We start from the raw sequence: 22,939 nt of genomic DNA, 5'->3' as shown, positions 1-22,939 counted from the left end.
AAGCACAGGGCTGATCAATAGGAACCCCTGAACATCCTTGATTAGATCATTTGCTTCACCTGATAACCCTTTTCTCCCCCCCTCAGCTCCAATTTGGCCCAGCTGAAATGCATTCTGTAGGTATACAAGGTAGTTTTATCAGTCTCACAGCTATGTGCAATGGGATTTTTTGTTTTTTGTTCTTCATGAGGCTTACTGAGCAGTTAAGGTTAGTACCAAACCTATAAGATTTATTCAGGTACAGGAGTAGTTCCTTGATAGTGTACTTCAAATGGAATGACTCTGAGTCTATGCATTTGGGCTGTTGCTTACTTTTGAATTATTATTTAAAAAAATGAAAATAAAAATTTTTGCTAGACTTCTTTTAAGAGAAGATTTAATCTGATATGTGCTCCAGTTTATTGATGGTCAAGTATATGTGTTGTTGGGACAGTAATACTGATTGTTCTGTAAGGTAAAAATAGTACTTTTTGAAAACTTTTGGGTTTCTTGCTCTACATGTATGAGCTGTGTGGAGGAAGTCTTTTACTATTGGTTTTTTAAGGAATTTTTATTGTCATTTGGCCTTAGTTACAGCTGGGGTTGAGAGTCTTATAGTGATGTCTTTCCATGTTACAATTTTCTTAAATATGCTGGAATAGTAACTAAATGTCCAGAAGGAAACAAGGATTAGAGGATGTTGATACACACATCCAGACCTGTCCACAAGGATAGGTAAGCAGTTGTTGATGAGTAGTGCATACAGTTTTTCTGCATAATTTCCTCTGAAGCTGAATACTTCAGCCTTAATACTTCAGAGGCAAACTTAAATGGCTTAACCAGGCTTATTAACGTAGGTGTGAAAACAGAGAAGACTTCTGTGGTGAATGTTCACTTCTGTTATGGGCAGTTATTGAGTATGTTGGAAATGTACTTGTTGATGATTTCACAACACGTTCCAATGCCATTGCTGCTGTAAATTGATGTGTCATGTTTTTTAAACTTTGGTACTTGCATCATGCTTCCTTTATGTTTGAAGACATAACTGCTGTTATATCTGCCTACCTTTTCTAATACATGTCTTTAATATGGTCTGACCTTTAATCTCAGTGGTTTTCCATGGAATTTTGATTTGGAGTAAATAAGTAGTAATTTCAAAGAAATGAATTTTATTACTGCATTATAGTTTTGCTTTATTTTTTTTATAAGAAGCAAAATTTTGATGGATAAATACATGTTTACTGCTTAAAGCTTTTTCAACAAAAAAGAATGAGATTTACATCTTGCATGTATTGTAACTGAAAGATCTTTGTAAAAGAGGCATTTCCCCCATGGAATCTTACAAGTCTTGATCTGGGTAGTTTCCTCTACATAAATTCGTGGCATAGGGCTATGTTTTGCTTTCTCGCTATACTTATTATCCCTTATTCCAGGAATGAATTCTTGTAAAACATGTGCTTGGACTATTTAATTGGACATTATTTCATCTGTAAGTTAATGTGGTAGGATTCCTAGGAACAGATAAAAATTTATATCATGAGAGGCTTGGAAAACTGTGGAGACTAGCAGGAGAATAAATGGATTAGAGACTGAAAGGCTAAAAAATATAATTTAAGCTAAATGATTTCCTCAGATTATTTCTGTAATCAAAGTTTATATTTATATATAAAAGTTATGTATGTTCTGTTTTCTAGAATTTGAAGTGATATTGCAGATATGTAGTATGTGCATAAAATTGAATGTATTTGCAGATGCTACTCCCCCCTCCCCCCAACAGTTATCGGTCTTTTGAATTCCTTCTGATCTGTTTAAAAATATAACTTGGTAACCTTTAAAAATGGGAAATGTTGCTTCAGTTTATTTTCTGCAAGTTACTCTAACTTCTAGTCCCTGTCTGCTAGTTTTTGAAGAGATTTAGGATAATTGCACTTGGAATTAGTTGAACATACTGGACAAAAGTTGGAATATAATCCCAGTTGCATTCCTCTGGATAAGATATTGGGAGCTGGATACACATGCAAAGGTATAGACTAGAGGGAGGGAGTAGCAGTTTTGGGGTGCAGTTAATATATTGTTTTGGCTTTATGACCTAGGATTGATTCAGAATCTAGTTGCTGAGCTTCAGGAGGAGGTTTGTTGTGGATGTGACACTGGAATTGTGTGCAGGATAGGACCGCTTTCAGGTAGCGTAAATTTGTTTAAATTTAATGGGTCTGAACTGTGGACCCCCAGGCTTTCCAAGATATAAATGTGTTTAAGAAATATGTGGAAGTAACTTTTCACTGGCTTGAGTTGCCAAACTTGATTCTGTTTCCAGTCAGTTCTCTATCTCATTTGCATTGTGTGTAGTAGATTAGATTCCTTTAAAAACTTTAGGTCAGTGTTTTCTAAAAATAGCTCACTTGCACATCGTCAGTGTTTTCTAAAAATAGCTCACTTGCAAAAGATTGCTTTCATAGGATGTGCACCTGCTTATATATAATGGTGCTGGAAGTGTTATAGAGCTCTCTAACAAAAAATGTCCCTGTTCTCCCTGAACAAACACATTTCCTTTCCAGGCTGTACTGGACTAGTCCTCTAGCTCTAGCTTGCTCTGAATGAGCTGCAAGCCGGCTACTGTTAATCAGACTTCCTAGCCTTTCCAAGGCATAGCTAAAGGAAAGAGGAAAGGCAGCTTACTCCACACAGCTGCCAGCTTTATTAAAAGGGAAATACTGTAACAACGCTTTGTTGATGACTGTACTATGAATCTAATGTTCCCTTGTGTTTTCCTTCTGCTTTACATTAGTTATTCAGACAGCCAGACTCAACGCTTCCTTAGATAAAAACGATTGTTCCATGCATGTATATTTTGAAAATGGGCTTTTGCACTATAATTATACTTTAAAATGATGCTGTTTGCAGGTTGAGTTTATATTAATTTTAAAGGTAAATCAGAAGAATATGACGAACCATCTGCTCACAAAAAGCAGCCAATGGAATTACAACATTTCTCCTTTGTACTCTATCCATCAGCTATCCAAACATGCAAGTGGATAACAGGAAAAATCTATTTTGAGCAGGTTTTGCATACTGATGCGAGAGAAATGTTAATATCACATAAAAATCGATTGGAGAAATAGTTTTAGAGGTATTTGGTATGCACCATATTTCAGTATGGTTTCCCTAAAAACTGGGGAGAAATGAATTGGCAAAAACCCCAAAACAGTATCAATGCTAATTCTACCTTTCTGGATCTTGGAAGTGAAAAATATTTTTTACTGGCAGTCAAAAAAAAATAATATTTTCAGTAGTCGCAAAACATGACACCCCAAAAGAAGTTTTTTAGTAATCTGCAGAAGCAGATTTTACCAATTTATTGTTAGCCTTGTCTTAGGGTATCCACACTTGGGTGGAAAACTTTGTATAGGAACACGCTGGGTGCTTGTTTTAAAAGCAATCGTTTCCATTATTTATTTATTTTTAATATGAAATTTCTGCTAACTCATCATCCTGTTAAATTCTTTTCCAAGCAGTTTGGATTTAAATTGTACTCTAAATTTAAATTGTGTTTGTACTATCCTATTGTTCATGTCTGGATAATGGATATAGCGGATTATTCCTTGTGTGTGTGTACAAAAAAGACTGGAAATGAGATAAGGGAATGGGTTGCTTGTAACTGGGTTTTTGTTTTTTTCCTTTTTTATGCTGATGTGCCAAAATGATGGAGTACAAGCTGTGCACAGATTAACGTCTCAGTAGCTGAGTTGATCTGTGTTAGAAATAAGTTCTGATTCTTCCTAGGTGTCTTATCAGAAAGGATTTGCCTTAAAACCAAAAATCAAGAAATGAAACTCAAGGGAACTGACCTTCCCTTGTTGAAGTGTCTACTGCAATTCTCAGATGACCCAGGGTAACAGATGTGGCTGGTGGGATAGCTAAGCTACCAATACAGGGGAATGCTGGAAAGGTTAGCACGAATTTGGGATATGCAATCAAGCTACTTTAAAGGAAATGGAAGTAATTGCCCATGAATATCTGGAGGGAATGGAAGGGGGCATAAACTTTCATGACAACAAAAACTATGTAACTTGAAGGATGATTTGAGAGCAAGTTCAGATGGATGTTCACAACAACTTTTTGTAGGAAGACTAGTAATTAGGATGCTTCTTTTAATGTTTCTACAAATTCTAATATTTAAAAAGTAACTAATCAATTCTAATGATGAAGCTTGATAAAGCCTTTCAAAGGGACTAACTGACAGTGAAGAAAGGAAATCAAGTTTGTGATATGAACCCTTGGGTGCTGGATGTGTTGGTAAAACAGGGTAGCAGGTGGAGAGTGTGAGGGTGATTAGTTTGTACTGTATTTGCATTCCATTAACTCATGCTTAAGGGCTTCTGCAGATTATCTTCTGGCAACTGGAAAAGATTCCTCTCTTTCCTTTTGATACATAACTTGACTTCTAGGGTTTGTATTAGAATTATCATTTGTTTGCTTGGGTGTCTTTGGTTGGTTGTGTTTTTTCCTGATGTATTAGAGTTTAAGCAGAAATAAAGAATTAAAGTGGGATGCATCAGTGTATTCTGAGGCAGATTTCTGGTTTTGTTTTGTCTCCCTTTCTTCAGGGAAAGACATGACGTCTTTACTAGTACTTTCGGGAGTTTTAGCAAACAAGTTCTTGGTGATTGAAAATAATCTAATTGTATGATAAAGTGCTTTATAAATGGCTAGTAAAAGAGGCTACAACTAGTCTCTAATGGTCTGCTGTATTTCACTATAAGCTCTGTAGTCATCAATTCTTTGCTTTTTAGCTAAGGGATCTAACTAAATTATTCTTCCAAGCCATGCATTCATATTTGCATTCCAGGTCACTGGAGGAAAAACGCATGCCATTGTATTATTACAGATGCAGGGCTGTAACCAGCTTCCCACACCCTGCCCCCAAAAAAGGTAGAAAAGTACCAGCATTTAGACATTAGCAAAAGGGATGTTCTGAAGTAGACCAGCAGAACTCTTCTGTTTGCTCAGCCCGTTCATGCGGATGACTGCTGTAGCTGTCAGCAGGAAAACTCCTTGCACAAGTAGAAGGCTGATATTTCAGTATCAATTGTGTCAAGGCATAAAATGTATTTTTATCACAGATTCTTTCCTTGCTCTACAAAATATCTTATAGTCCCTTTGTAGCACACATATGATTTAGATTCTAAATGGCTTTGACAATTAGGCAGGAATTATATTTGCATGGGGATTTAGAACTACTACATGAGTAATGGTGGCTTTTCTTGTAGCATGTTGGGGTTCATGGGAAGATGCTATTTTATTGATGTGGTTCAAGCACTACTGTGAATGCTGAATCCAATCCTCCTGGGAAGTCTTATTGCCTTATGCTTTCTTAACCCCCATATTTCCACCTTTTTGTGCTTTTTGAGTGTGGGGATCCTTAATTCAATATAACCTGGTGGATACTGTTGAGGTGTCAGTATAAGTGTAGGGTATCTCAATGTAGAAGAATTGCTGCAATCACAGAATTTTTCTTGCTAATGGTGAAGTCACATAAACTGGAAAAGCAGTTAAAAAGCTGATGATCCTGGAGGTTATTAGCTGAAAAAGCCAGAGAAAGAGAAAAGATAGATTACATTTCTCAGTCACTGTGACTTTGCCACACTGGAGTCCAGAAAAGCAAGTATTCTCCTAGCAGATGTGTGCATCTACTTTGTATACCTAAATTATGTATGTGTACAATATATCAAACAAGCCATTTACAATGAATTTTGTTTCCCACTTTAGTCCATAGGGAATGTGACCTAAAGCCTGTCTTTCATGTTCAATGGATGCTGCATTGAATGTATGTAAAGTATGTGATGGTCTTGCCTTCTTTGTGGCTTCATGTGCCAGACATACTTGGTAAAATCCATGGTTAATTATATCTGGCAAATGAAAACGGAAAAGACTGTAGTCAAGACATAGTTTATGTTAATGGGACTCTGTGCTTATTCTGCTTAGTTTATGTTAATGGGACTCTGTGCTTATTACACATTACACATTAAAATGTATTCTCCAAGATCAGCAGTGCACTTCCATGCTGGCCCCACCCCTCTCAAAATTACTCGATTCACTTAAGTGTGTGCTATTAAGTATCTCCATCAACTGTCAAAATTCACTCAATATCTATCTCGTCATATATCAAGTTTCAGCAAAGCTGAGCAGTTCACCAATAATAACTCTGAGGTGATGTTAATTTTCTTCAGAAAAGGTTTGCAATAAAGGGAAATGTCTTCATTCTAGATTACTTATTTAAATAAGGGTATGCTAGCTCCAATGACATGTCTGTGAGGTTATGTCTCATCAGCAGAGTAAGAGACTGAAATTACAGGCCCTATGATGTACACCCAAGGATAATTTAGGGCCCATCAGCAATCCCATTGAAGCTGATGAGTATTTGCTGTTGACTTCAGTGGGAGTAAGATAATGGGACCTGTGTAATTTATAGCGAGATTTTTAATGCATGCAGTTTCCTTTCATCTCTCTCAGTGCAATTACATTGATCTAGACATTAGACTGTGGCATGCTCTCCTTTATTAATGAGTAGCTGACCTCAGCAAAGATTTTTAGCCCATTTTGACTTCAAAAATGCCATTTTATACAGCCTATAATGTGTCTGTGCTATCTTGTTCTCCTACAAATGCTCTGGAGTATTAGAGAAATCGGTAATAGTGACCTTTTTGCCCTGTGTTTCTCAGCTGCTTAATACTGTTGAATTTGGAAGGAGACAAGACTTATAAATTTAGAATTTGAAATAGTACGGTGTCTCTATTTTTTTTCATAAGATGGACTCATTCCTCATTACTCAATCTCTGACATAATTAATAGTTATGATAGTCTTATTTAGATAAGTCTACAGGTCCATGATAATAATAATGCCCAAAATACACTTTTCTATTTTGACTTGCTAATTGTTAGTGTTATGCTATTGCTATTACTCTTACTGGGCTTATATATTAACTCTGTAATAACGTTGGGAAATTGTATATAGTGGCTAGCTAATATGTTATTTTCTTCAAGCACCCATGTATTTTAAAGCAGATCTTGTATAAGAAAATAACCTCAAACTGTTCTTCAGATTTAAGTGCTGTGTGGAAAGGATTGCTTTGGCTTACTGTTCCATTTCTCAGGATATTGATTTAAAGCTTTTATTAGGGTGACATGTCACCAATACCTACATGAGAACTTGAGTCCTGGATTTAATAACAGAATTTGTTTAATTTCTGAAGCCTTAATTTAAAACATTAAATGACACATCATACTTCTACTGCACAAGGCCTGTGCATATGAATGTCTGATGAGGTCCAATACCTTAAAAGGGAAAGGAGCTATAACAGAAGCGAAGGCGTGGAGTATTCCTGTCCCTGTTTAAAACAAAAGCCTGGCCAGCTTCATCAAAGGCCTTAATATCAGTACTTAGATAAAATGCTCCCATTAATATCCATATGACCTAGAATTTTGTAGTGATTCTATATTCATGCTAGTGGAACAGGTTAAAATTCTCTTCCTTAAAATAGTTATTTTAAATAGTAGACACTTTTTTGTTCATGCTGTGGAAAGATCCAGGAAATATAATGCATAGAATCAGTTTAGTGCATAACTCTTTAAAATGATCACAGTAGAGCATTTGCAGGTTTTCACTAGAAAAAGAGTGGATTCAGAGATTAAGTTTGCAAACATGTACAACATGATGCTCGTGGACAGAAAAAAAATAATATCAATCTACCTGTTGCAAGATATTCCCCAAACTTTCCTTCACTAATTAATCCTTAGGTTAAGCGAAGTAGGTCAAAATATTGGATAATGTTATAATTTTAATGTTCTGCATAACTTTCCGTGCTTTTTAGGATAGGACAGCCACTTCGTTCTTATTGAGTAATTTGAGGGAATGGCACCTTTGGGATTAACTTGGAGGACGTGTGAAGAGTAGTGCAGGATAGACAGGACTGTGTTAGTGTCCAGATTAAAGTTAAATGATACAAGCAGAAACCAAATTCAAATTTAAGTGAAATGAAATTACTTGAAATTTGTGATTTGTGTGCCAGATATCACACCAAATGTTTGGAAGTTATGATAGATAGAACCCATTATGAGCTACATAGTAAATACGGCTAAAAAAAGTACAATGCATAAAGTGCAAACCTGTCTGAAGGTATTGATTTGTCCTGTTACTCTTGGCAGGTGACTACACACACGATTGTATGAAGCACTAAGTGTATTTCAGTGTATTGTTTATAGCTGCTCTGTTGTTAAGCTTTAGGTTGACAAATCTCAATAAATAATCATGAGTGTTCATTGATATTACAGCTCCACCGTTAGACTCTTAAACAGGCCTGTATATCTGTCAGAGTTCATAATAAGGTGCTATTTTAAGTGCTTAAATTGTGATTAGGCGATATTGGGAAATATTATCTATTATTAATATGGTGTACAGGTCATTAGTTACATGTCATGGCTATAGCTTATTCTTATAAATCACTAACTTCTACAGACATTCTTTTAAATGTATATGCAGCATAATATTTATGATAATAACAAGAAGACTTAAAACACCTGCTAATCATCTTTTAAACATTTATAAGTGAACCTTTAATCCAAAGGAGGCATGATAAATGATCCCTCAACAGTGTTCTTTATACCATTACCATTTCTTATTTTCTGTAATGTACTTTTTGCTGAATGGTTGGAGAGAAGTGTTCAATGATTTGACTCAGCCTTGTGGGCCTATTGCAGGCTTGGGAATATAATGACTTAGATCACTCTTTGGAGAGTATTTTGCTATTACGTTCTTTGTTCCTTTTTGTAACTCACCTCATTTTTATTGGCTATGAAATATATTTCTGGAATTAGAATGCCTTTAAGGAAGATTTTCTTTTTACTCAGGGAAAATATTTTGATTTAAAATAGAGATAAAATACAGGCTTTTATTGTTAATATTCAAAGCAGACTGCATACATGTTTTTATAGCTAAACAAAAAAAGTAAAAACAATAAATCCTACTTATCTTAACTACTTACACTAAGGTTACTTAAGTAAATGCTACTGTATTACGGAGATATCCTGTCTTGTACTTAAATCTGGTTTTTGCCAGCTGAGATGAATTAGTGAGGGTGTCATATTTTGCTGAATTTCATGCTTTGTGCCAGCTGTTCACTCAAAAAATGCATGATACAACCATCTAAACAACTTGATCTTGTGTTGCTTAGCTTTGGCTCTTGATTGAGACCAGACACTGTGCAAACACTCCATTTGGAGTTAGCTACTTCAACTTAGGTAAAATATAACATTTGGTTTTCCTGAATAAATTATCACTGTAAAAATACAAGCATTACTGCTTTGAATATTGGTCCAGATGTTCTTAGTAGATATGTGGGTGAAAAAAGCCCCTTCCAAAGACAACTTACAAGACAGACTTTTATCACTTCTTGTTTGGAGGACTGTTGATATCCATAGTTTTCTTCGTATAGGTGCCAACCTCTTTTTGAATCTTATTCATCCACTCATTAAAATGTTTTCTATTTCTTTTACCAGAAGTATATTTCGTCAGCTAAGGTGGTTTCCCTTGCAGTCATGAGATCACCTGGTTTTGCTCTATTCTTCTTCCCTGAATTGGTGTCTGTAGACTTTACTTAACTTACCTGTTGAAGACATCTTTCTCCTTTTATTGATATGGGGGCAGTAGGTCATCTTTCAAGAAATTTAGGAAAAAAGAAAAAACTACTGTTGTAAACTGAGAAGAAAAAACAAAACCAAAACATTAGCTAGCTTAAAGTGATGAGAATTAGCTTTGCTTGTGGTATATATGGACTATCTAAATATGATGATTCCCTGGAATTGTACAGTTACTTTCACCTCTTTAATATTGCAGGGTTGTGTAGAGCAGCCTAGCAACATGTTTTGGGATCCTATTCATGATATAAACTCAGTGACTTCTACATAATCAAATGGGGAAAAACTTAGTTCTTTTTTTTTTTTTTTTTCAAAAGAATGTTAGTTGGGGAAAAACTTAGTTCTTTTTTTTTTTTTCAAAAGAATGTTAGCTTTTGAGACAGTTAACAGTCATTCATGATGGATATTAGTGGGAAAAGGGAGGCTTACAGCTAGAGAGAATAGCAAGGCAGAGGCAGAGAGACTCAGATTCCAATGTGAAAACTGCTGGGATGCTGCCTTTCAGGGAAACACTTGTCCTTCTGGGAAATGATGTAGAAATGTGCACAGCCTGTGTCTTCAATCTAAACTGGGAATAAGAATCACTGTAAAGCCAAGGAGTTATGGCAGAGATAATAAACAACACTGACCATGTCCAACTTCTTTACTGCATAGAAATATCATTGTTTTTTAAGGTGGAAAATACTATTATTTGGTGACAGAACTCAGGGGGCATGTATGTGTGGGGATTTCTTAGTGTTACATGGGCTCTCATAACATGGTGAGATTTGGCACAGGCTAGGAAGCAATGGTGTTGAAGTACACCTGTGTTCCTGATAGTCATTTGTAAAACTGCCTTATGCCATTCTGGTACTGGTTTTCACACAAATGGACAAAAGTCCATATTTTTATTGTTGCTGAGCACTGTTGTATATTTAGTTCCTACTCCCAAAATCTGCTAATGTCCATAAATTCATGTGAACCAGGGTACTTTATTTTTTGAGAGAGGGTACAATACTTCTAGCTGTGTTCGAGATGATGTGGAGCTGTACTCAGCACACTGTGGAACAGAGCTAATGAAGCAAATGTTGTTTCTGCTCTGGAGTCTGATTTAAGTTAGCATGGCACATAGCAATCTCTGAACTATAGACATGCTTCCTGTTCTGCAAGCTGAAGTCCCACTTTTAGCACTTTAAAGTAACTGGTTTAGCGTTCAATTTTTTCAAGACTGAACTGAAGAAAGTTGTTTTCTGTTTAAGCTGAGGCTCTGCTCTGGTTTTGAAGGTACTGCTTACAGGTTGCCTTAACTGTAATGTATTAAGCCTAGGAGTACTGTTCTGAGCAGTTGGGAAATTTCTCTGCTGCTATATTGCTATAGTTTGCATCACCAAATAATCTCATCAGTATATAATGTACCATGTGCATGATGCATATTTCAATATCCTTAATTTTTTTAGAGCCTAATGTATGTGCATCACTGAATTTGTGTATACTCTACTATGATATATTCATTTCTGAACAGCAGTATTTGAAGTATGTTCCCAGCAGACCCTACATAAACAGTGAGCTGAAGAGTGGCCCTAGGGCAAAGAGCTGAGATATAATGTCAATGTGCTTGTGTTCAGACATTTAGCTGATGAATGATGAGGGATTTAAAGGCTTTCTGCATTTCTCTGCTGAAAGACTTGGGGGGGGGCGGGGGAGAGGAAGGGGGAAGTATAGGCAATCCAAGTGTATGTTGCCCTAATCTCTGGAGAGCAGGGGAACCTACTAGTACTGAAGCTCAACTGGGAAAGATTCCTTTGCTAGACTGGCTGTTTTCTTGAGGTGTTCTTAAAAAATGTCACTGTGCTGCTTTGTACTCATATCCATCTCTGGAAAGTAAGGCTGCTGCTGGTCCTGAGCCCTTGAAGACTGCTGAATGAACAGGTGACACACTGACGAGTCACTCCCTAAAGCAGAGGGAACAGATCTGATCGTGCAATTTGGTGTTGCAACGATCTTCTCAAAGATCCCCTCCCAGAAAACATACCTCTATTTCTGTCTACTAATGCTGAACTCACCTTTTTTGCACCTGTTAATATTTAACAGAGTGACTTATCCTAGGTTGGCTCTGCTGTTTATGCAGACACGTAGGTAATCGTGCTTTGGAGTAGAACGCTTTGTATTCCTCTGTCAGCCTTTTGCTAACAGTGCTGTAGGAAAATGAATGACTTCAGCTCCCTGTTTCAGAAAGGTCATGCAAATGAAGAGTTTTTCTTTACTGGGCTGATTTGATCTGCATTGTATGCACTCTTTTGAGGAAGCTTTGTCAGGCTGAACAGTATGACAGAGTAGCAAGTGCATTTACATTAAAACCACCATTGCTCTGTTGTAATAATAAAAAAAATAAATAAATTTGTCATGTTGACAATGACCAGCAGCTCTTCCGGTTTTCACTGTTGTTTCCAGTCTTCATTCTCTTAGTACCTCTTGACTGTAAATCAACTTCAATACTCAGTATACACAGCACACATCAGGACATATAAACTGCTGATTATTAAACAGTTTTCCCCAGTCCCATTTTGTATGAAAGGCCACTTTCTGCTGCGTCTGGTTTAGTAAAATATTTCCCTGTCAACAGGAAATTATTCCTTCTTTTCTATACAGAGAAGATGAGATTACTTTGACATATTCATGTAATACTGTGTTCATCTGGGACATTCCATAGCTCATTGACCTTTGTGTGGCACAATAATATTTGAGGCAAAGAAAATAAATCAGCTTCAAACTATTAGTCAAAGATAGTGGTAAGAAAGGAAAGGGGAATTTCCTGCATCATATAAGGTATTGCTGTGGGATTGTTGTTGTGACTTTGTTTCGGGCCCTTATGGCAAGTACTGCAGGAGTAGTCCTAGCTTCATCCTATTCCATATCCTTCTAGTAACAGCTTTTCAACTCTGGGGTTGTGAAAGGTAGGATAGGATAGGAACTGGATTGTAAATCAAATAAATTACTCTGGTTTTCCACACTGTTGTTTGTATTCTTGTACTTCTTCCAGCTTTTTCGTCTCCCCTACCCTGCTCCTCATTACAAACTTCTCTTCCACTTTCTTTGCTCCATCAGGAGCCTTCACCTGCATAAAACCACTGCCTCATGCATAGTCTCCACACAGAGTCTTGCTTGTATTTTATGACAAAATTGGCAGAATTCAGCATGACTCACTGCTTAAAATAGCTTCTACAATTTTCTCCTTTTTCCTTCATTTGCCCTTTTTTCCTCTCTGATCACTTCCTTTCCCTCAACCTCCTCTTCCTTGGCTATCTTCATTAGCAACGGCAAATCTGCTTTGCTTCTTTACTCTTGAAAAAAAACAAAAACAAACAAACAAAAAGATTCTGATCACATCCATTTACTACTGATAAAGCTTCATCAGCCTCAGCGTAATGTTCTTTGCTTTCTCCAGCGTAGGAGGAGTATCAGGATCAATAGGTATACCTTTATCTCCTTTATGCCTCACATGTCCCCCTGTGTCACCAATAAAGCTGAAGAAGTTGTCTGTGTATGTTATAGCTATAGGCTTTGAAATTGTGAAGTAGAAACTTCCATTTTTCTCAATATTGATATCGTTGTGAGTGTCTGCAGCGTTTTTCTTTTGCAGCGACTGAAAATTAAAGTTCAGTGGAGAGCTCTGAAGGCATTAAGGGGATTATTCTTGGAGGTCTTTATATGCCCTGGGCTTGGTTTATCTCACTTGCACCATTCTAACTGAGAATAACACTGACAGAGTGAGAAAAGAATCAGACCAGAAGATGTTAATTTACATTTTCAGCTTCAGAGCAAAACACAAATATATGTACTCTTCCAGGCAAATGTTAATAAGCTTTTGGTCTTTAAAAATGTAAATAATTTATTGAGGTTCTACTGCATTTGCCATGTTTCAGAAGAGTAAATATTAGCAATTCTGCAATATAAAATAATTCAAAAGCAGTGAAAAAGAATGTAGCAGTGAATAAAATGTGCATTTGGACCATAAAATAATGGTTAAAATTAATGATGACACCGTCGTTATTAAATGTAAATCAACAGATGAAAGATATTTCCCACTTCAAATTTAATTTTAAAAAGGCAGCTTCAAGTGATAGACTTCACTTACCCTAACCTTCTGCTAAATCAGGCTTTCAGTTGCCAATAGTATTGAGAGATATAATGGATGACAGAATTTGGTCTATTATTATTATTTCTGGTGAAATGTCCTTGAACTAAGCAACTCTTTACAATTACCATCTGAAACTATGAGTCTGTGACACTTCAATGTTTGAGTTGTTATTGTAATGCTATTTGTTCTATAGGCATATTTCTTTTCTCATTTAAAAGGATAAAAAAGGTGGAGGAAACCAATCTAATTTGATTAATATACAAGTAAAATCTTGTGCTCTAGCACTCTGAAATATGACTTGTACCTGCTGTTATGTGCCAAGACAAGGAAGGCTGTGATGAGTAGTTCTGGGTTATCTTTTCCAGTTCTAAAACAAAATTGAGTGGACCGAATGTTACAGCATTAAACCTTTCTCAAATTCAGATTTTTTCACTACTACACCCAGAACAGTCAATGTATTACTTATAAGTAACTGCTCATTTCAAATATGTTATACAGCATTGACACTGTATTCTTGTGTTATTTTATTATGAAGACTTTAAACATCTCTCTTTCTAGCATTGTGTTTATAAATTTGGTGTTGTAGAGTGCAATTGCTTGGTTTCCACATTGTGGAATCTCCTTCTTTGGAGATATTCAAAGCCCGCCTGGATGCACTCCTGTCCAACCTGTTTTAGATGACCCTGCTTTGGCAGGGGGGTTGGACTAGATGACCTCTTAAGGTTCCTTTCAATCCCTACCATTCTGTGAAATGAATTAAGTTTTCATATGGAGAGGATAAATGATATCTCTTGATTCCTGGCATTTTAGGGGAAGATTACACAAGCTTTATCTTGGTGAATTTCAAGACATTAATTCTGCCTAGGATTTGCTATGTTTATAAAAGCATACAGTAAACTTAGCTTCAAGACCCACTTTCCTTTTTTAAAATAGGAGCTCTGAGGCTGAAAAATAAGTGATACATAGTTGTGTTTTTCTTTTCTCAGACACACAGCATTTATACTTAACTGTACCAGTGTCTCTTCTGAGAAGATGATAGCCATTTCACTTTATTTTTCAAGTATTAGTCTTCCTCACACCTTCAAATAAAGCCAGTTGAACTTGTCTTTTGAAATATATATATCCAAAAGTGTTGATTATTCATATTTTTGAACTGAAGGAAAAGATAGATACCAGAATGATTAGCAACACAGTGTTTCTTAAAGCTTCCTGATGTAGGGATACTTCTATTGTGGAAGAAGGATTGGTCAGGAACAATAGGCTTCAGGTAATAGGTTTGATCTCAGCACCTCTGCTTTTTTTTTTTTTTTTTTTTCAAAGTGTATGTCTGTGTTTGATTTATGGTTCTTTCCTTTCTTAGTAAAATCTCTTTGGAGGCTTTTTGGATCATTTAAGCTTTTGGCCTCACTCCAAATGCTAGGTTTAAGGTAGTTGGGGGGTGAAAAATGGGATCTGGTTTTTAAGTACACATGAAATAATGAACGGAGGCTGTGATCTTTACCAGGTGTTAAATTCCAGTTTAATGCTTTCCACCACCATGGGGAATGATGCAAGAGGTCCATTTCTATTCTGGCTTGAAATACTGAAGATCCAGAGGAACCAAGATGCCTGTTTGTCTCCTATTTGTTGTTACTTAACATGTTGCTGCCCTTGGCAAAAAAAATGTCATAATATATCCATTTCTTGTAAGCCAGTATAGGATGTGTTTTGATCTCTCACAACCTGTTCACAATTTTCCAGTCAGCAGTATGTGTCAGTCTGAGCTTATCCTATACAAATCCAATACCCAAAGCTATTTAAGAAGTGTGAATTCTATCTCTAAGTAAATCTGCTGGGGAGGTGAAAACGGTACATGTTTTCACTCAGTCACACAGTGTGGGTTTCAAACAATGAAGAGGAAGAAGCTTCTGTTATTCAAAAGCCCTGCAAGATTACTGGGGTGTTGGTGAGGAAGTATGGGCTGAAGTGCAGAGAATGCCCCTTTCTTGTGTTCTCTTTACAGATGCAGTAAAAACTCAAGAGTGTGTCAGTCTTCAGAGGCTATTAGAGCCCTTTCCATTTTTGTGGTTAGAAGACTATCAAGGAGATGAGTAAAAGTATGAATAGAATCAAGCATGTTTCTGGCCTAGGATGCTTTGACCCTTCACAGTCTCTGTTTGTCTAAAAAACCATGGCTACACAAACTACCCTTCTAATAGGATTTGACCAAAATTTTTCCTTCTCTTTCAGAGTTATACCTGTCTATGGTAATCCATGTACTAACAGCCTTCACACTTGGTTATTGATATTCATTATATCCAGGAAAGAAATCATAACCTGTAGGGGAAAAAATATAGTGGTTCTGAAGTTGGACATCCTGATACAGCGTAGGTCAGTAGAATTGTAAAGCTGTCAGTTGTAATCTTTGCCCTGGCTGCTTATTGAGTATAGCAGGCAGGTCAGGGTTGTGGTGTTCAAGTTAGAGTTGATCGGGGAAAAACTTTGAAAACACTTTGATGCAAAATTTGCTTTTGAAGAACCTAGTTCTCCCCTGAGAAGCTATTTCAGCTGCTAGTTTTCTACTATCTGGATACAAAGCTGTGGCATTCATGCTAACTAGCTGAGCATCTCATTCCTTGAGACATCAAGATTATCTGACTGGCGGGGAATGGAAATCACATTACAGAGTTTACTTATGGGGTAGATGTGTAATCTGAGGGTTATGTTAAAAATTAAAAACAACAAAGAAAATTATCAGGGTGACCAAAAAAAATAATGTTACTTACCTTCCACTACTTGTGTTCAAACATTACTCTCTCAGCCTCTTTCACCTATTTCAATGGCTTCCAGTATATCTGATTGTCTGAGGGTATGTATTGCTGGAACACTTATTTCTGGTCCTTTTAGTATTTCACTTTGCGGGTGTATTTTTACATGTATATGACTGCCAAAAATAATGTTACTTACCTTCCACTACTTGTGTTCAAACATTACTCTCTCAGCCTCTTTCACCTATTTCAATGGCTTCCAGTATATCTGATTGTCTGAGGGTATGTATTGCTGGAACACTTATTTCTGATTTCTGTTCCTTTTAGTATTTCACTTTACGCGTGTATTTTTTTATGTATATGACTGCTGTTGCCAAAAGCAAATACTTAATACCTATCTCAAGCAGCTACAAAGAGACACCTAACTTAACACTTTTTTTTTTTTTATATCAGCTACCAGCCAGGTGAATAAATAATCTCACTGCTCCCACACCCAGAGCAATTAAAGCAAGCCGCTTACTTCTACCTATAAACAAAAATATAGATCATTTTTATGATTAAAAAACCAAATATATGTAGGCTGTTAGATGCCATTGAGTTGATGACAGTCTGTTAAGAGACTGAAGAGATGTTAGAGTTTACTTTTATGAGGGTGTCATATTGATAGACTTATCTCTCTCAAATGTTCTATGTCTTTTGTCCTTCTTAGTATTTTTATAAGCTTTCCCAATAAACATATTTACAGTGCAAACTGATGTCTACTCTGCAAAATGACAAAAGAATAATAAGAGATAATAACAAGGACGGATTTATCTAATTGATAAAGAATGTCCACATGCTTCATTCAGGATCAGAGACAGTACTTGGCAAGAAACTTTGCCTTGCAAAAATTCCACAAGAGGTTTCCTGGGACTCTTCATTACAATACAATAAATCACATTCTCAGCTTCTTCTTACTCTGAATAGTTATAGCTACTTCATGAATCTGTACAATTTGCTTTCCACAAACGAAACTTGCTTCCATCAATCAGTGATAATGACCCCACTGGGAAGCAAATGTGGCTTCTAGGACATGCATGCTTGATATGCAGCAAAGCAGACAATTGTGTCAGCTTAGGTTGTTTCCATGCTCCTAAAATTTTCAACAGCAGCCTACAAGTCCTGTCTAACTTACATTTAGTTCTGTGCTTTCTTCGTACCAATGGTTTTGGTTGTCCTCCACAGCACATCAACATCCCCTCAAAGAGCAAGTGGCCTTTCCACACTGTCCCTCTCCTCTTGCCCACAAATTATTGTGGTGTAGTAGGTGGTTAAGGCTTCAGCAACTGCAAACTCATTCAGTTAAATTCAAGTTTTATTAATAAAATAGCAATTTAGTAATTTTTTACTTTCTTTATTTCTGTCATCTTTTTTTTCAAATCAATGTGATAAAATAGCAATTTAGTAATTTTTTACTTTTCTTTATTTCTGTCATCTTTTTTTTTCAAATCAATTGCTTCTGTTTAGTAACTGTGCAGGGGGGGGAAATAAAGGTGGTACAAAAAAATCAACTAAAAATTTAGAGAATTTCTAAGTTTCTCTATTTTCCTCTGAAAATAAATATACTTTATAAAGAATGCGTATGATATTTCCAAAGGGGGGGGAGGGGGAAGAAGAGGGAAGCAGCAATAAATAAAGAGAAAATAGCTCCAATACAGCAATGAAACTGGAGAAAAAAACCCCAAAAACTTACAGTAGTTTCGTGGGGTGGAGGGAATCTTACACCTATTAAACTCCACCACTCCTACCCCAAAAAAACCCTTCTATAGGACCAGAGTTTCAAGCATTTTTTCTACAACACTACTTCTATGTCGGCACTTGTTCTGGATTTATCTTCTGGCAGATATTGTGCCTCTGTACTCTATACATAGCAAAGAGATTGCCATGAACGGGGCACGCCTGTCCTCAGGTTGAAGGCAACTAAATAAAACTACATATTTTTTCTGTATCCTGCAAATACTGCTTTGAACAAGATTTTTAATGTGCTGAGTGTTGATCTAAGAAAAATAAAAACTGAGTTACTTTTAAGTGCTGGTACCTAAATATGCATTGCCTCTGTTCCCTATTAAGCTATAGTTATTCCTATTTACACAATCTGTTTTTTTGTTGAGGTGCAAATTGTCATGTGGGTGAACTCATACAGCGATTTTCTTCAGATGGAACTGACACCATTGGTATGAGGAACACACTCTTTCTAGTGCCTCCTGCCTCTTTGCCATCTCCTGTCTCTTAAGCCATTTAAAGCATTTAAAGAGTTTCTCTCTAACATTGCTAAAGGCAGTGCTGGCATAGATTGTCTGCATTATTGTCAGTCACAGAAAGCTAAAGCTGTTTGGGCTACTGTTCTCTGGCACTTTACATTTTAATTTCATTTTTTTAACGACTTTGTTGCATTCGTGAATAGGAATGAGGCAAATTTCTAAATGCTGGAGTGGTTTTGTGCCCCACTGTTTGTTTTTTTTGTTGTGATGGGCTGGGTTCCACTTCATCTGTGTCTCATTAGAGTGGAACAATGTACATGTTCTGTGATAACACAACAAGACTGAGGAATTTTATGGTTCAGGGGGCAAAACAAGCAATGAGAGTGCTTGCAAATCTTAAGAGTTTTGGTCTCAGCTCTAAAAATCTTATTTCGTAAGACCATGTAAAATACCCAGGTTAGGTGGTGTCTGATTTATATAGTGAATACCTATTTTAGTATAAGAGTTGGGAATAAATATTTTTAAAACATTTTACTGACCACAGAATTTTGTGTTTTACACCCTGCAAGATTTCTGCTGAAAGTTGAACCTCCTTGTAATTGAAAACTTGTATGTTAGGGCTGGGAAGTAAGGGGTAGCTTCTAGGCTTACTGTTTTCATGTTCTTCCATCACATTAGTAAACATGCGTGATTATAACTTCCAGATTTGGATTCATGTGTGGACGGTTAGTGGTGATGTATATGTGGAGACAGTGCTGGTTAACTTAAGGTATGTGTGGTTCAGAGAAATAACATTGTTTCCATTAAATTCACTTACTTTAATCTGTAGGTGGCTCTTCTGGATTGGTGGTGTTATTTATGTGAAAGCACTGGTGTAGCATTCACATTCCTTACTGCAAATAAAGAATTCTTCTGCCTTGCAAATCCCTCTTTAATTTAGATCGGGCTTGACCAGCTGCTAAAAGCAGAAAGAGCAGCCTACCCCAGCGCTGTGGCTGTCTGCCGCAATAGGTCCATGAACTCCATGGGCTTCTCCAAAGTTAAACAGGGATTTTATTTTCATATGAATTCTGTGCAGTCAGTGCCTATTGTCATGTGGCATTTGCCATGAAGTAATAAAACAGGTTTGCTACATAAGTTTATTCACTTATAATTAGTACAACAGCTCAGGCAGGCTGTATTTTTAAAGAACTAGAGCAGCTGTACAAGGATAACTGGATCATTTTAATGACCGAGTGATTTCTGCCCCCACAGTCTAGTCTTGGCTAAAAATATTTATCTAATATGTTCCTTCTATTGTCAACATTTAGTTGTGCAAAGCTTGATAAAAACCAGAATGATTCAATGTAATAGATGTCTATCAAAAATAGACTTCAGGAAAAATGCATGCATCAGTAACATTTAATTTTACCAGGAGCAGAAGATCTATTTTTCATGCAGCATATCTAAATGAAGAATCCTCTGCCATAAATAAAAGAGTGTGTTGTTCTGTACACATTCCTTTGCAACTAGGTACTATGTAATTCTAAGCTTAAAGCTTGGTCCTTTTTAATTCTACCATGCCATTTTTATCAGATTGAAAGAAACAGAAATTGCAGCACCACAAATATAAATATATTGTACATCAGCGCAAGGATGAGAAGGGCAATAGTTGTTTCTGAAAGCTATTTTCCAATTGCATCTATCAAATTATTGCAGGGAAATTAAACTGTAGAAGCTGTTTTTGAGAGTAGATTATTGTCATAGTTCCTTTGTGTAGTGTGTTTGCTGCGAGACCTGAAGGCCCAGTTAGAATGTAGGTTAGCAGGGAAAGGGGGAATGGAACCTTCTTTTATTTGAGTATCCTGCAGTTTGGGTACTCAGTGATATGTTTTGTGTGACCAGAGCTTAGCTGTTGTCTTGGAAAATTCGTTCTGCTGCTGTAAAAAAGCAAACTGCAGATCTCCATCATCATTAGGTGCTGATTGCTCTCAGTTATATCCTGTGAAACATGATTATGATACCAGAGCCCTTTTCTAGAGGCCACAGCAAAATAAGCAACCATAATAACCTACCAGGTAGAAAATTAATGGATGTTGAGAGCAGTGCGAAAATGAGCAATATTATTCTGTGTGCAGTTTCAAGTACAGCAATCTGTGTTCTGTGTTTCCTGTCTCTTAAATTGTGGTGAACATACAAGTTGCAGTTTATTCGCTGGGGTAATAAGGATTTTTAACAGCATGTCTGGGACTTAAATACTGTACTGCTGTGTATCAAAACAGAGATCTTTCATTGGCAGAGAGAAATTAGTGGCTTCCAGTTCTGAGATCTAATTATGGGGATACTGAGACAGTTCATCCTTTGTGTTTTACCATTTTTCATTTAACTGTTTAAATAGTTAAATATCTATTGTGCTAGAGAGCAGCAGAGAAACATTGATTTTATAGCTCGGTGGTTATATTACTCCCGTGGGCGAAGGAAAACCTCTGTTCGTCTCTCTGCAATTAATATTTATTCATATAAACTCAAATCAATCCAGTGGAAGAGATTGAGAGGGGTTATTCCCAAAGCAGCCAGTGACTTAAGGAGTGAAACCTGCTGGGCGGATGCAAGGCAGAGCAGGGCTGGGATATGAATGTGGGTTTCCCGCTGTTTAGGTGAGCCCTTTGATCAATAGTTTAGTGTTTATTGCAGGGCTACTGCCTCTCCAGTCTTGATGACCATTGGTAAAAATCAGAAATGCTTCTCAGTGGAGCAGTTAACAAAGCTATGTTGTTCATAAGAAGAAAATAATTTCTAGCAAACTAGTGCTTTCCAGTTAGTAACATTTATAATAATAAAAAAAAGTTGGATTTTCTTTTATTTTTTCTTTTCTTTTAAATACTTGAGAGCGGTGAAGTTTTCTAAGGTTTCCTGGGCAGACATCAAGCTGATGTGTGATGAACATTTGAAATAGGGAAGATGTGAGTGCTTCCTGGATTTATTCAGGGAGATGCAAAAAGTAAGGATGATATACTTGAGAACAAAGTCACAAAATGTGAAACTCAGTGTTATTCCATCCTAAGGGGTCAGCTGAAAAACTGCAAAGTCACAATCTAGCTCTGCAAATATCCATTTTCTGAAGATAAGTGGTATGAATATTTCCTCTCAATGAGAGAGAGAATATTATATTTAGCATAAGTGATTATTGCATCCAAAACAATTGTTAGTGCTGACAATACTGTCAATCTAGTGCATGAATCATCAGAGCATTAAACACATTTAAAACTCCACCAAAAACAAACCTGCTAAGATTGCCCAGTGATGGATTAATTGTCATTCTGTAACCATAATAAAGCTGCGAAATTATCTCCCTTTTTATTGAAGTAGCAATCGTAGCCCCTCTTTCTTTTAATTTGTTTTATGTTTTCTGCCAGTGTTGGAGATATTAATAAATAATATTATAAAACTATGAAAAGAAACATATAAATTAAATATATAAATGTGCCAAGAGTTGCAGTCTGACATGATAATCATTCATTTAATAATTTTCACTTTGGCAATAATGAAATTCATAAATAGTCACAAATAGCAGCGCTAAAGCATGCCAGAAAAAATGATGTTGATGTTATCAGGTGTTTAAAGTTACTGTCAGTTCCTGGGGATAAATGGTTCTTATAGCTGAGGAAGACTAGGTGAATAGCAAATCAATATATTTTGGAAATGATCTTTATAACCTTTAAATGCAGTAATAAAATGTATTTATGGGGACAATGGTGAGTCTCAGATCAAGTGCCTGGAAACTGAATGCATATGAAAATTAATATATGCTGAATACGGATTAGTTCTGGTTTTATTGCTGAATTCCTGTCAAATCCTAAATTCCAGTAGATGTAGGGTATATGCATATGACAGAAATTTTAAGGTTCATTAATTTGAGAAGTATACCTTGATGTTGAAAAAACTCAAAATGTTGAGGTTCCTCTTTACTTCAGTTTTCCACTGTACTTGAACTATATATATGACACATTCTTGTGGTGAAATACGCTGTCAGATCTACTACAACATTTTTCACCCCAATCACTGTTATTGCAGAGTCTCTTCTCCAAGATTCCTTTGATTAGTGTGCACATACATGCAATAAGGCATAAGTGTGATTCCTCAGAATTAAATTCCAGGAAAAGAAAATAAGGGAGGAGGGATGA

The sequence above is a fragment of the Calidris pugnax genome, unplaced genomic scaffold, assembly GCF_001431845.1.
Source record: "Calidris pugnax isolate Ruff unplaced genomic scaffold, ASM143184v1 scaffold38, whole genome shotgun sequence".
NCBI classification, from domain to species: domain Eukaryota; kingdom Metazoa; phylum Chordata; class Aves; order Charadriiformes; family Scolopacidae; genus Calidris; species Calidris pugnax.
Note: the sequence above shows the minus strand (reverse complement) of the source record.